The sequence below is a fragment of the Lytechinus variegatus genome, chromosome 3 (assembly GCF_018143015.1).
Source record: "Lytechinus variegatus isolate NC3 chromosome 3, Lvar_3.0, whole genome shotgun sequence".
NCBI lineage: Eukaryota > Metazoa > Echinodermata > Echinoidea > Temnopleuroida > Toxopneustidae > Lytechinus > Lytechinus variegatus.
Window position 1 is genome coordinate 49,560,584 of NC_054742.1, and position 15,915 is coordinate 49,576,498.

General features: G+C 36.0%; 1 long non-coding RNA gene across 1 annotated transcript; it reads left to right on the forward strand.

The window, feature by feature from the left end:
• The first annotated feature begins 3,291 nt into the window (after positions 1-3,291).
• On the forward strand, positions 3,292-6,165 carry LOC121411247. Its single transcript, XR_005969442.1, has 2 exons — positions 3,292-4,236; positions 5,735-6,165. It is a non-coding gene; the product is annotated as an uncharacterized LOC121411247 (long non-coding RNA).
• The last annotated feature ends 9,750 nt before the right edge of the window (positions 6,166-15,915 follow it).

Consider the following 15,915-nt stretch of genomic DNA (forward strand, 5'->3'; position numbering starts at 1 on the left):
GGTTTCATTTGGATCCAGTTGGGTAACTAGAAAATTTCCAATTGGAAACCAATTGGAAATCATTTCCAGTTACCCAACTGGATCAATTAGAATTTCCAGTTACCCATGCAACTGGTTCCAGTTTTATTTCCAGTTACCCAACTGGTTCCAATTAGAATTCAGTTACCCATCCTTCCAGTTAGAAGTCATCTCCAGTTACCCAATTGGTTCCATTTAGGATTTCCAGTTACCCAATTACTGGTTCCAGTTAGAAATCATTTCCAGTTGGAAGTCATTTCCAGTTACCCAACTGGTTCCAGTTAGGATTTCCAGTTGCCCAACTGGTTCCAGTTAGGATTTCCAGTTACCCAACTGGTTCCAGTTAGAAATCATTTCCAGTTGGAAGTCATCATTCCAATTACCAAACTGGTTCAAGTTAGGATTTCCATGCAGTTGCCCAACTGGTTCCAGTTAGGATTTCCAGTTACCCAACTGGTTCCAGTTAAAAATCATTTCCAGTTGGAAGTCATATCCATTTACCCAACTGGTTCCAGTTAGGATTTGCAGTTGCCCAACTGGTTCCAGTTAGGATTTCCAGTTGCCCAACTGGTTTCAATTGGTTTCAACTGGAAATTGTTAAATTCCAGTTAAAACCAATTGAAACCAGTTGAAACCAATTGAAACCAGTTGGAAATCCAACTGGTTTCAATTGGATTTTGGTCCTGGGAGTTGTCGGTATGAAACACGCACACGCACACACACACACACACACACATGTATTCCAATCTGAAAAGCGGACAATTTGAGCACGATTTAAAATAAACAACGAGTTGTGTAGCTCAATCTCGTTTGCTGATTTCTGTGTAACATTACCTATTACCATCTTATTGTATTTTTGCACATGCGGAATTATTGGGGGAGGGCAAAACGATATGTTCACCCCCCCCCCAGGATCGACGCCTCTGCATACACAATGATGCTACATATCATGAATCATTTGGAATACATCACCAATAATATATTAATCCAGGTTTATATATTATCATTCCCTTTTCTGTATAGGCCTATGTACAGAAATTTGGTATTTATATATATTGTGATTCTAAATGATGAGTAATTGATGAAACTGGATATAATGCTTATGACCTGACTGATTCAGGTCATAAGCAAATTTTACGGGGGGGGGGGGCGCCCCCCGATGATATCGTTTGGAAGTAAAATGAGCGTTCCTTTTCACCTTCTTAATTGAGATTTTTGAATCACCGCTGTCAGATGGTAAATCATCTTCGAGCTGGACCAGTTTACCGCCAAGTCACAGGGCCGTCAGATGGTAAAATCTATCTCGAAAATCGCTGAAGCATGTTGTGCCGTAAGATGGTACACTGTTAGAAAAATAAAAGAAGTTCCTGCAGCAGAGTCTCGAGAACACCTGTAATCTTACCGAATTGCGTAATCTTACAGGAAATTGGTATTTGATGTTTGGAATCTTACAAATTTCCTTGAATAAAACACCCTTTTCCCCTTTTTAAACAGACCTGTTCTGTTAAATTGCAGAAAAATTCTTGTTTTATGAATTTACAGAATGATTATTACGCAATTCGGTAAGATTACAGGTGTTCTCGAGACTCTGCTGCAGGAACTTCTTTTATTTTTTCTAACAGTGTAAAATGTAGGCCTACTATCTCGGAGATAGAACATTTTACCATTTTATGATATGAGTGTATACATGTGCCGTGGTTAAACAGTCTATCTACACAAATATCTCATTTATTTCATAATTAAAACCCCAAATATGCTAATAATTCTTCAGTTATTAGTGTTTATTGTGCTTCTTCTTTTCCCATTGCTAAAAAAATGCATTATTTCCGTCTCATGAAGCTCAAACCCAACCTCTATAAACTTTAAATTTATAATAATTCTTCTCAGAACAGCGATTTTCGAGACCGTTTTACCATCTGACGGCCGTGACTGTCGTCATGCACCCCCAAATTGCTCCTGGAACAATAGCTCCGGCCCTTATTTCGTCTAAGATGTAGACCGATGTCGGGCCGCTAGGCCCTACATGGCAGTGCTTCCACAACTTAAAACTGGAATTCCTTATTTGTGCTCCAAAATTTCCTTAAATTTGGACAAAATTCCTTGAATTAGAGTCTGGAGAAAACTAAATATTTTTGCGTAACAAGCCTAGTTGTTTCACTGATCATGTGCAGTGTGCATGTGCATCCTTTAGGGTCAATTCCATCCCCACAAAAATGTTGATTTGAATAAATAGAGAATGAAGTCAAAACTAGCAAATTTCATCAAAATCAGATGTAAAATAAGAAAGTTATGACATTTTAAAGTTTTGCTTATTTTTCACAAAACAGTGATATGCACAAATCAAATGAGACATTCGATGATGTCCCTCACTCACTATTTCTTTTGTTTTTTATTGTTTGAATTATACAATATTTCATTTTTTATAGGTTTGACAATAAGGACCAACTTGACTGAATCATATAGTATTAAACAATGCTCATTCCACATGTTCAGGGATGAATCAATCGTCGTTTCACTTGACAATGAGGAGAAAAATAGGATATCCCTATTTCATATAGTAAAATACAAAAGAAATAGTGAGTGGATGACGTCATCAGTCTCTTCATTTGCATACCAACCAGGATGTACATATAACTGTTTTGTGAAATTAAAAAAATGTCGTAAGTTTCCTATTTTACATCTGATTTTGATGAAATTTTCATCATTTTTTGGGGTGGACTTGTCCTTTAAATATGAAATATAGAATCTAATACTCGAGTTGTCATTTTACATGAATCAAAATTATAGGCCTATCCCTTATTTTAATTCACAGTACATACTGCACAAGACTAACAACCCCTCCAGATATATGTACATATATATTATAAATACAGGAGAGAGAGAGGGGGTGGGGGCTTGAATAGGGAGGGAGAACGGGGAATGAGTGCCCATTTACCGTATGTCACATTTTTCCCAGATGTCCTCAAAGTCTTATAAAGGTTCCATAATAGTGGAGTTTATAATGAGCAATTGTCATGGAACCTTTAAATTTGAGACTTTGAGGATGGAAAAAATGCCCGGGAAAAATGTGACATATATATGGTAAATGGGCACTCCTTCCCCGTTCTCTCTTCCTTTTCAAGTTCTCTCCCTTATTGTCCTCTCTCTCTCCCCCTCTCTCATTAATTTATAATATGTATAGAGGAGATACAGGCCTTACAGGGTGTTAACTTTAAACAGGTTACCAAAGTTATATATACCTTTCTCTCCTTTTTTTCCATTTTCCTCCTATAACCCCTTTGTAACTTTTTGGTGGGTAAGTTTTAGGGATCCATTGACCAAGTCACCTATGTTTTGGTGTCGGTCCATCAAAGCTTCTGGTCGATCGGCCCTAAATAATGTATGATTTGAAATTGCGCATGTCCTAGCGCTAGCCTAGCCTAGCCCTGCACTGGATCGGGAAACGTACACCTAGCTACCGTAGCTTTTCAGAGACGATGCTGAAGTATTCACGTATTGCTATCAAAATTAAAACTACCGTGTACATAAAGTTCATACAGTGATTACTATTTTGATCTTATTATTGTCAGAAGCCACACGAAAGGATTTATATCTCGACTCTTTTCCACTCCAGCCTCAGTATCGGACGTGTACGTGGCAGTTCCGCCAGAACTCTGGCCAAGGAAGTGCACCATATGCTCATTTGGACAACTGCTGACGTCGACGAGACTGTCGTAGCTCAATCAGTAGGACGTGTACGTCGTAGGCCTACCTAGATCAGATTCAGAAGGAGGTAGGGCCGGGAGGCGGGAGCGAGATCCAACGTTAGTACCGTAGCTACATTTTATTATAGCTAGCTAAGGCTAAGTCCGATTTCTGAGAATTTGCTGAGTTGCCGAGACCAAGCAAGGTTTTAACGTTAGGGCTTTACTTTAGCCTGAAAAGTTTAAAAAAGTTTAAGCACTAAGTGCCTTATAAGTCTCTCGTCGAATAATTAAACGGAACAACTAACAAGTACACGACACAGGCAGATTCAATGTGTCTGGAAAACTGAAAACTTCACAACAAGTTGTAGACACAACACATGAATCTTCTTTTAACTGCATGTACTAGAGGCCTGCTGCTTAGAGTTTAGTGTAATCATCATGGTTGAATTTAAAGATCCAAATTCTCCAATGGAAGAAGGTTTCGATAATCGTGTGTTCATCGTTCCAGCCATCATAATCATAGGCCTAATTGGTAAGATATTTAGATATTTTTATGGGATGTAGTAGTACTAGTATGGTATTTATTCATTGAGAAAACTGGCAAAACAGTCCAAAGACTGAAAAATCCAGTGCAGAGTATAAACAAAGGCAAAGTACAATATTCTAAAGATTAAATTTGTATACGCAAAAAATTGCAACCAACCAATAATCATATAACTACACAATCATAAAAGATACCAAGAAAAAAAAACACTTTAAAAAGTAACATATTGATCAATGAAGCATGTACAAACTTCAAGAAGTGTGAAAGTGTAATTTTTACAGAACGCAACTAGGGCATTAAATGCTATATATATTACATGTATAACCATGTATATGGGGACAAAAATAAAGGGAAAAAAGAAGAGAGAGATAGTGAGAGGAAACCAATATTACGGAAACAGTAAATATAAAAAAGCAAATAAGAAAAGGAAGAGAAAGAAAGAGAGGATGAGATAGGATGAATGATGAAAAGAGTGAAAAAGGAAGAGAGTGGGTGGAAAGAGACAGTAAGGAAAGGTAAAGGAGGGGCAGATGAAGGGAAAATATGGGAAAGAAGACCAACAGAAAGGGGAAAGTAAGAAAAATACATGGAAAAAATATGGACGCAAAGCTGGTTTTGACCTTTTAAAGATATAGCAGAAACAGATAAAAAAAAAAGTTACGAAGAATACCGTACGTCAACGAAGAGAAAAAAGGTGAGATGTGTGGTCTATGATATATTGTCAAGAAAGATGGGCATTGGCACGAATTACGATTTAGTATATACATACATTAGAGTTAACTGTTACATTCATTTGATCTAAAAAATTAAAAAAAATGTGCAAATCACCAGATTGCCGGGGGATAAAAACCGGTTCAGAAAACATTACAATTTCAAATATAACTACATGTAGCTAAAAATATGGCAGTAACAAGCTTTGAATTTTGCACAAAATCATTGGTACGAATTACAATGTAGTATTAGAGTTAACTGTTACATTCATTTGATCTAAAAAATAAAAAATTGTGCAAATCACCGGATTGCCGGGGATAAAAACTGGATCAACTTTGAGTCTTGAGTTACAATCAATAGATATGATGGCGACAGGGTTTGACTAACTGATACTGTTTCTCAAGTGTTAATGTAGATTTCTCTAGATGAACTTGGGTTAACCAACCCTGCATCATTGATGTCATGATGACCACATTTGGGAGATAAACATGACCTTTCAGTTGTCGAGAAGATTAGTTGGCCACTTTATGTAGACAAAAAATCAAAATGTATGACTTCCCGATAGTATATCACCTACATTGTCGGGGAGTAAATTCCATGGCCACGTTCTTTTTAAGAATAAGTTGAAAACTGTCGCATACCTGGCTATCATCAGTCAATCTACACATGGATATTACTTTTCCTTGGACTACTACATGTACATATAGCTAGTATTACTATTAGTAGTGCAAATTATTTACATGTACAATTTTTTCCCCATTGTTTTGCCCTTCAGGTTTTGTTGTCTACAAGCTTGCGACAAGTATCCATGGCAGGGAGAAGGCAAGGAGGGATAAGAAACAGAAAAAAATGGAATCTCGCAGAAGATAACATGAAACATAATAAAGTACCACTGCAAACTTCTGGTCACAATATGCTAAATAGCCATTGACAAAGGTTTATTATCCATGTACATATCAAGGTCTGTTGGCCAATTTTTAAAAAGTGTGAGACTGAAAATACATGCAAGGCTTTCAATCTACACTTTGATGATTTTACAAATGGCTTACTGCCAATAGTTGTATTACATCTGTGTCAAGTCAGTGCAATGTAGGATTACAATGTGAAGAAAGATCTTTTTGTGTAAATCCTTTTCTTGAAGATAAATTATATGTATGTCAGTGCTGGTGGTCACCAGTTGACTTCTCTTTTATTTTGAAATTCATATTAGAAATAGGAAACATCTTGAGCATATTGTTTTCTTTTTATTTGTTTTTTTATAACAAGGTTATAATTACGCCTTTTGACAGTGGAAATTAAGTATTAAATTTAAAAAAAATCAAAATCTAGAAACTCGCAAGTGGCAAATATAAATACATACGGTATGTATTTGCCACTTGCGAGTTTCTAGATTTTGATTTTTTGTCTCACCTGCGTAGCAGAGTGAGACTATAGGCGCCGCTTTTCCGACGGCGACGGCGGCGGCGGCGTCAACATCAAATCTTAACCTGAGGTTAAGTTTTTGAAATGACATCATAACTTAGAAAGTATATGGACCTAGTTCATGAAACTTGGCCATAAGGTTAATCAAGTATTACTGAACATCCTATTAGAGTTTCATGTCACATGACCAAGGTCAAAGGTCATTTAGGGTCAATGAACTTAGACCATGTTGGAGGAATCAACATCGAAATCTTAACCTGAGGTTAAGTTTTTGAAATGTCATCATAACTTAGAAAATATATGGACCTAGTTCATGAAACTTGGACATAAGGTTAATCAAGTATCACTGAACATCCTGCATGAGTTTCACGTCACATGACCAAGGTCAAAGGTCATTTAGGGTCAATGAACTTTGGCCGAATTGGGGATATCTGTTGAATTCCCATCATAACTTTGAAAGTTTATGGATCTGATTCATGAAACTTGGACATAATAGTAACCAAGCATCACTGAACATTTTGTGCAAGTTTCAGGTCTCATGATTAAGGTCAAAGGTCATTTAGGGTCAATGAACTTTGGCCGAATTGTGGGTATCTGTTGAATTACCATCATAACTTTGAAAGTTTATTGATCTAGTTCATTAAACTTGGACATTAAAGTAATCAAGTATCACTGAACATCCTGTGCGCGTTTTAGGTCACATGACCAAGGTCAAAGGTCAATGAACTTTGGTCGAATTGGGTTATCTGTTGAATTACCATCATAACTTTGAAAGTTTATGGATCTGATTCATGAAACTTGTACATAAGAGTAATCAAGTATCACTGAACATCCTGTGCGAGTTTCAGGTCACATGATCAAGGTCAAAGGTCATGTAAGGTCAATGAACTTTGGCCATGTTGGGTTTTTTTGTTGAATAACCATCATATCTCTGTAAGTTTATTGGTCTAGTTCATAAAAAGTGGACATAAGAGTAACCATGTATCACTGAACATCTTGTGCAAGTTAGAGTAGTATTCAAAGTCAGCACTGCTGCTATATTGAACCGCGTGATGCAGGTGAGACGGCCAGAGGCATTCCACTTGTTTAATTTATTACTTAATTTCCACTGTCGAAAGGCGTAATTAATCATGCAGTAATCGTAGTGATCTTATCAGATTGTATCAGATCAGTCGTGGCAATTGTATTGAATGTAGAAACATTTTGAATGGTTAAAAAAAATTTGCAGTCAGTTACAAAGGTCAACCGTGGCTTTCGTGAAGGATCGCACGACAGTAGGAATGAGGTTACATTGTATGTATAGTGTGTTGTTAAATATAAAAAAAAATGAAAATTTGATTGTGATTATATGAAATGAACAAACAAATTATGCACAAGGAAAAGAATGGATGGATGATGTTCAACAGCCTGGGATATTTTTATTCTGTGAAGGCAGGGGGGAGTGGTATGTAGCTTAAAACACACCTCTGTAGCTGATAGATTTGTTTTTACATATTCAGTGTCAAATTTTTAGTCTTTCATTTTTGGTGGATTGACATCAATTAGAATAAAATTGAATTTTGTTATGTTGCTGTTTTGTGATGTTTCTTGGAATCTACATGTACTTTGTTCTATTAAAGAAATGATGTTGATAATTGGGATATTATGAGAGTTTGCCATGGATTTTTTTAATGGTTACTGGAAAATGGAAATGCTATTGGCAATCCAACATGATGTCTGTAGTTTTACTTTTTACTATCTACATTTAGAGAAATTTGAAGCATCATGTGCATAACCTGTTATAACCTAGATGAGAATTCAGACCCTGACAATGCATTGCATCCTTTATGTAGTATTTGATTAATTTCCCATTTGACATAATGTATGCAGAAAAGTATAATTAATGAATTATGTATTCTCATATGTATACCCCAACTTGACCCCCTCCTCAAGGAAGCTCCTCTTGAGCTTCAGATACAATTTGTCATGTTCACTGACTCAAAAGCTTGATGTACTTGGGAGTTCCGAACAATCTATTCTGTACATTGCTTTGTATACATGTAGTAAAATGAGGGAAAATGCAAGCAGTATTGATTGACAAAATATTGATATTGAATTGAATTTGAAAAGCAACTGCATACAGATTTAGAAATAAATAAAATCAGTAATTTATTTGCTTATTAATTGGGAATTCATGCAATTTGGAAATATTTCAAAGTTATGATTTCAGACAAATTGTTAGAAATCATGTATGTCATTTTTTGTCTATGTTCATTTCTACTGTTATTACACTTAATACAGTATTTATCATCCACGGGCCCCTTTATACCTCCAGAGATTTACCTTGTTAACTTATAAAATGGGACTTGAGAGTCATTATGCACAAATACAGTTACTGTGACATGAACATGTTGATTAAAAAAATGAAGTGTGTAGTTTTGAATTTCAGACCATAATTAAAAGAGGTTTGACAGTGACTATTGAAAACATGATTATGCAATTGATGTGATTTAGTTTGACTGTAATTGTGTATCTAGAGAGAATAAAACATTTAACTTGCAAAAAAGCCAAATTACCTTGCTAAGTACGCCTATCTGCCTTGAGAAGTGCTTGCAGCATCATTTAGGTTTTACTGCTAGTCGTGTTTGTGTTGTCATAGTCTAGATTTGTGTACCTGTATGCATAAATTGGGGTGTACTGGTACCATTCATTTTATGAACATGGATGATTAAATGAGATCACTCATGAACATTGTGTGATTATTATTAACTATATTCAAATACTAAATGAAAAGTAATGCATCCTGCTGAACAAAGTGCATGCATGTGTATTTTTATTTATGAATAATTTACTATTTATACATTCTTGCCCATTTTAAACCAAATACTGTGAAGTATTTTGATTTCATTCCTATTGAACGTATAATTGTCATAACTGACACTGTCTTTATGTTCTTGTAGAATGTCATGTAGGGTTGTGTAGAAGGCCCACACCCCAGGGTTTACTGTTTACTTTGTATATCTATTGCTATTTTGGTCAGTTGAAATAAGAACTTAGTAAATACAAAGTTATTGATACTCTGTAGTGTGCTCTGGGGAATGCTTTTAATATAGGTTTGCATGAAATTGTTTATGAAAGAAACGTAAATGTAACAGCCTTTTTTTACAGGCCTTATTTTTATTAGTTCATTTACATATTGTACATGTATTTTGTGTTCTCTTCACATCAACACACTGTACATGTACATTATTGGCCCATCAGGGAAGGTACTATTTGCCTGGACCAATTATTTTTCATTTGCTGAATCATTACTCAAGCGCGTTTTAGTGTTAGTTCATCGGTGGAACTTGATTTTATTCTAGATACAGTACTAATTTGATTTTCTCAAGGATTAAGTGTTTAGTCTCTTCACAATATGATATTTTAGTATATCTAAACTTTTTGATACAGCTTTGATTTTATTAATTAAAGCAGCATATTTTTTTGCTCAAAATTCATAGTTATGTTATTAAATTAGATTAATATTGATTTAGTTGTGATTTTTTACCTGATTGTTAAGAATGCCTGAATGCAACTCGATCACTAAAGGCTTAGTCCTCTCTGAGGGACCTGTTAATGAGGTCACTACATGTAGCACACAAAGTGAGAATCGAATGTGGATCACTGGAATTAAAAACTTCTGCTTTACCGACTGAGCTATCATGCCTCCCTTTTGTAAGTTTAGTCGTCAACTACAAGCATGGTTCAATGTGATCCTGCCATGGTATTTACATGTAAATGCAATTACAGAAACAAGACAGACTGTCAATATGTTAGCATGGCAACTACATTTATTCAAAGAATGGAAATGGGGAAAAGCTCTTTATAGTTGAAGTAGGACAATTGTATTAATTTTCAAGTTATTTGAATAATCAAACTTCCTTCTCTATTTTCCCTTTTTTGTTCTTAGTTACTGTTTGATGTAAACTACAAAGATATGTGTACATACACATGTATAAGATTAAAAAAACAGCATTTCAAATGGCAAGTCTGTGGTGTTTTGCCATAGAGAGAGAGAGCAGGATAATGTGAAGTAAATGCTCTGAACCAGTTTGTAGGAAAGGGGATGGGGGCTTCTTTCAATTGCAGATGGAGAGCACCCTATGCTGCCCCCTAATACTCCTTAATTCATACTTGTACCTTTTGATTTGATTTCATTACATATATGTATTTTGTTCAATGTATCTTTCTGTTTTCTTCTTTATAAGATCCTATCGTTAAATGTTGGTACTTGATGGGTTTCATGATCAATACCAATGATATCAATGATTTTTATTTAGATGCCATTTAATATTGGATGCTATGTATATGGTGGTTGATATAAAAATTACATGTATGATGTAAAATAGATAAATTATGAAACTTGTGAATTGAAGTGTGTATTTGGCCTCCTCTTTTTATTGTACTGTAATGTAAATTAGAAGTTAGTGAAATCGTCAGTAGTCTCTACATCAGGCTTGGATCAATGAGGGTGGAGGGGTCCTTTCCCCCACCCCCCCCCCAGAAAAAAAAGAGAGAGAGGAAGAGGGGGAAAAAAGGGAAAAAAGAGGGAGGGGGGAGAAAGAGAGGAAGAGGGCGGGGGGGGGGACGCCGCATTGATGCTTGAAGTAGGGGGCGCCAAATTGATGTTCAAACTAGGTGGTGCCAGATTGATGTTCGAAGGGGGGGGGGGCGATTTGATGTTCGAACTATAGAGGGCACCGAATTGATGTTCGAACCAGGGGGCGCCAAATTGATGTTCGAACGAAGGGGTGGGGCACCAAATAGATGTTCAAACTAGGGGGCGCCAAATTGATGTTTGAACTACGGAGCGCCAAAATTGATGTTCGAACTAGGGGGAGGGGTGCCAAATTGATGCTCGCACTAGGGGGGGGGGCGCCTGATTGATGTTCAAACTCGGGGGCGCTGAATTGGTGTTCAATCCTGTCCAAAGTGATCAGAATGTCAGCTTTTTAGGTCGTAAAATTAAAAAAAAATGATGATTTCACGCTTTAGTTTAATCGTTTGATCAGATAGAACATCAACTTTTCTAGTCGGAAAATGAAAATTTTCAGCTCGCACTTTGAGCTCACATCAGCTTTTTTTAGTAAGATACCGTCCTATTCTAATTTACTGTACATGGTTAAAAAGAGATAAAAACTTCCAATTTAAAAGTCGACAAATCAAAGTGTTTCATTTTGTTCTTTGCGCTCGTATCAATTGTTTAGTGAGCTACCTATTCTGTTCATAGATACAAAATGTGCTTCCAGTTAATAACTCGAAAAATCAAACTTTTTCAGCTCGCGCTCGCATCAGTTGCTTAGTTAGATATCTGTTCATAGCTACAAAATATGATGAAATACCTATCCTCTTAATAATGATTACGAAAAATCTAGTTTGTAGTCGAAAAATTGAAATTCGCCCTCGCATCAATATTGTTTGATTAGATACCTTTTATGTTCACTTTTACAAAAATTGCCGAAGTCTATTATACTGCTCGCAATTCAGGCTCGTGTTATATAATTGGTGATGTATCCTCTTCATGAGCCACTGCAAACTGTCACTCTCAACTGAAAATGTTTGATATTCTAACCTGACAATTTTCATTTCATTCTAACAATTTTCAGCTCGCGCTTCGCACTGGCAATTATTTTTAATTAGATATGCATCGTGTTCATAATAACAACTGCTTAAAGCTTGTGTATAGTTTTGGTAAATCCACCAAAATGCACCTATCACTATTCCAATTCATTGCTAGCTAATATGAATGGATATGCCCTATAACAGTTATGATGTAGGATATGAAATGAAAATGTGTTTTACAGGATAAATTTTGCGATTTTACATGGAAATTTAACTTGATCGGGTCACCCGATCAAATTAAAATATCTGTGTGTTTTTGTCTTTCAATTAAATCCTATTCCAAATCATGGAATGGGCTGAAACTTTCGAGATATGTTCTTTGTAAATTTTGGATATCTAATCACTAAATTTATAAGATAAGTGCTGAATGCCCATTTTTAAAGGGGAAGTTCACCCTGAAGAAAAGTTTGTTGTAAAAATAGCAGAAAAAATAATAAAAAATATTGGTGAAGGTTTGAGGAAAATCCGTTAAAGATTAAGAAATTTATTAGAATTCAAAGTTTTGGATTTGTGACGTCATATGCGACCAGCATTCCTACATAGCGAATGGTAAAAAATCAATGAATTTCAAATTTTGTACGGTTCCTGATAACTTTATTTTGTTTTCTATTTATGATCGGGTGTGAAATGATTTGTCTATTGATATACAAAAGGCACAGTAAAAACCATTTTCAATTTTCTGAGAAAATGACATTTCATATATTTTTTACCATTCGCTTTGTAGGAATGATGCTCGCATATGACGTCACAAATTCAAAACTTTGAATTCTAATAACTTTCTTAATCATTGACGGATTTTCCTCAAACCTTCACCAATATTTTTTATTATTTTTTCTTCTATTTTTACAACAAACTTTTCTTCAGGGTGAACTTCCCTTTAATCTAAAACAAGCATCGCCGAGAGAGGGCGTTATATATCCAAGATTTGAATATTTGAAATTTTCTCAGAGAAGTGCAGTTGGAAAAATATTTAACGGTCTCTACGCTTCAGTAAAACTGTCATATTAGATGATATTCGATTATCAATCACATTATTGACCCCTTACCAAAGCTATACACAGGCTTTAAGTTTTAAAATGCATGAAATATATTTTTTTAAATCAGATCGCGCTTCGCGTTCGCATTAGTTATTTAGACCTTGTGAGATATCTCATTGGCCCGTGTTCTGATAGCAGGTTTAACTTAAACTCAGGTTTAAAGTTGTGGTTTAAGTATGAATAGCCAATTGCTACATAAATCACTAACGGTAGAGATATAATATTTTCAGCTCATTCGGTTCTCAAATCATTCATAACTGTCTAGGAAGTATAAATAGATTATTGTCTTCACCATCGATGAATCGGGAAAGAGCACAGTAAACATAAGAAACGTTCAACTTGATACAAATTTTGATACTTTTGGCTTCCCATACTTAAACCACAACTTTAAACCTGTCTTCAGAATACAGGCCATTGTGTTTTTCTCAAATTTTATTTAACGTCCGTCTGTACCCCAAGCAATTAATCTGGGTGCCCCTACAAAAGTTCAAGCCCCCCCCCCCCGTGTGTGCCCTGCTGAATAAATACCAGCTACGCAACTGATGAGGAGATTGAGTCGATTGCCTTTATTGTATATTGTATATTACATTTATTTCCAAGAGGTTATCATAATTATTGAAGGATATTCTAAAACCACCAGTAAAGAAATTACAGCTCCCGCTCGCTCACACAATTGTAGTAGGGCCTATTCTGAGGAGAAGTTAAACGAAATAATTGAAACCCTACATGCTTAAAACAGAAAACAAATAATCACTCGCGCTTTGCCCTCACATTTATTTATGTTTTAAAAATAAATTTTACATAATGATGATTTTTTTTAAAACCTGATTGCTCAGAAAGGATAAATGCTTGTAAGCGAGCAAGCAAGCAAATAGACGGCCGACGGCTTAAGGTCCTCTCCGAGGGACAGAGAACAAATATAGATATAATCAAAATGTCTGAAGGCCTGGGCCTCTTTGTGGTTACACTCTCCATGTTGTCATAACCACGATTTTTTTAATAGTATTACAAATACTGCATTTTGATTTTATTCATAATTCGCGACCAGATAAGGGTTCTTGGAGATTGAAATTCTTGAAAAATAGGTAGTGCTAATGAAAGGGAATGAGGACATTGCGAAAGAGAAATTGATAGATCAAAATGAGGGACGTTACACTGGTTGCCTCAAGTTAGGATTTATGAACAGAGCTTTTAACTCCTACTTTTGAGATTCCTTGAAATTTGAATGATATTATTATCACGAAAGACGAACGAACCCCAAATATCAATTTATTCCAAACGTCTCTTGATATTCTATTTACCACATCGTGTGTAAAACAAATGAAAAAGAAAATCAAATTAATTTATATATCCCTGAAAGTTGAAACCCTAACGTTTCCGCAGCCCACATATGGAACTGCATTTTTTATGATTGGCGCCATCATGTACATCGTACGCGTTGTGGCATCTTGCACCACGTAATGGAGTTATGTTGGTTCTTGTTCTCTTCATTCAACCTCTACCTCTATGTTGTGTTAGATATCAAATACGCAATCTAAAAGGCACAAATATCATAAGATGGAAGAAGAATTGGAATGAAATGAAAAAAAAAATCAAAGGAGGGAAAAAGTGAAGAATAATTGAAAAAAAAACATTTCAGGACACCGGATACATGGCGTAACAGGCCGTGGGGCGCAGGCTGCCCCCGTTAGGTTTCACCTTTAAAGATAAAAAAAAAACTGGAAAAGGAGAACAGGGAGAAAAATAGGGGAAGGGAAATAAAAAGAGGAAAGGATAAAAAGGGGGAAAGAGAAAGGGAAAAGGTGAAAAGAAAACTACAAAAAACATAAGAAGGGAAAATGGAAGGAAGGCGGGAAAAGCAAGGAAAGAAGAACGTGAGAAAGAATAAATCATTCCGAAATACTAATACTTTAGCATGATAATTAAGAAAAGAAAATAGATTAAAAGACGACAAAACGGCAAACAAAAACGGGAAATGGAGGTACAATTTGCTTCTTCACTTATCATTCAATTAAGTTTCGTTTCACGGGTAACAGTATTTTGAAATTGAATGTTCTCGGTTTATTTTCTTTCACTCTTAACAGATTTCTCTCGAAACCATTGTTCCAATCTTTTTTCATATTTTAAATACCCCCCACCAAAAAAGTTAATTTGGCCTTCCAATATAATTATAAATAAGTAAAACTAGGTATTTAGGTGTATTATCATTTGTGAATATATGTTGTATCTTTTACTTACAAAAGCTAACTTATAAACGTTTAAGATCTTTTGAATTCCCAAGATGAATTTCTTGTTGGAATGGACGAAATAAATTGATTTGAATGTGATTAACTTACATTGTTTTCTGCAAGTGCAATAAAGCCACATGTAAAGAGCTGGGGTCCGACCACTTGACCGAAGGTCCGCGAGGCCGAGGGTCCGCGAGACCGAGGGTCCGCGAGACCGAAGGCCCGCGAGACCGAGGGTCCGCGAGACCGAAGGCCCGCGAGACCGAAGGACCACGAGACCGACTTTTTTTCCTTCATCGGTTGCAGCGGTCGAGTGGTTTAAGACGCCTCGTTGCAGCGGTGTAACAGGTACCTGTTATGGGGAAGGGGAGGCCAAATAATTCCCGGTAACTAAATAGAATCAGTGGCGTTGCTAGGATTTCATTTTAGGGGGCGGTGGGGAGCACGCGAATCGTGCGAAACACGTACTGCGCGCACAAAACGTCTCTCGGGGGGGGGGGGGGTGCAGGGAGGGGGTGTTTCTGCTACTTACAGTATAAACTCACGATGCCTTATTTCACTGACAATACTTAATCATTAACTCTACTCATTTAACGTTTATTTTTATGATAATTCTGCTTCATGATCTT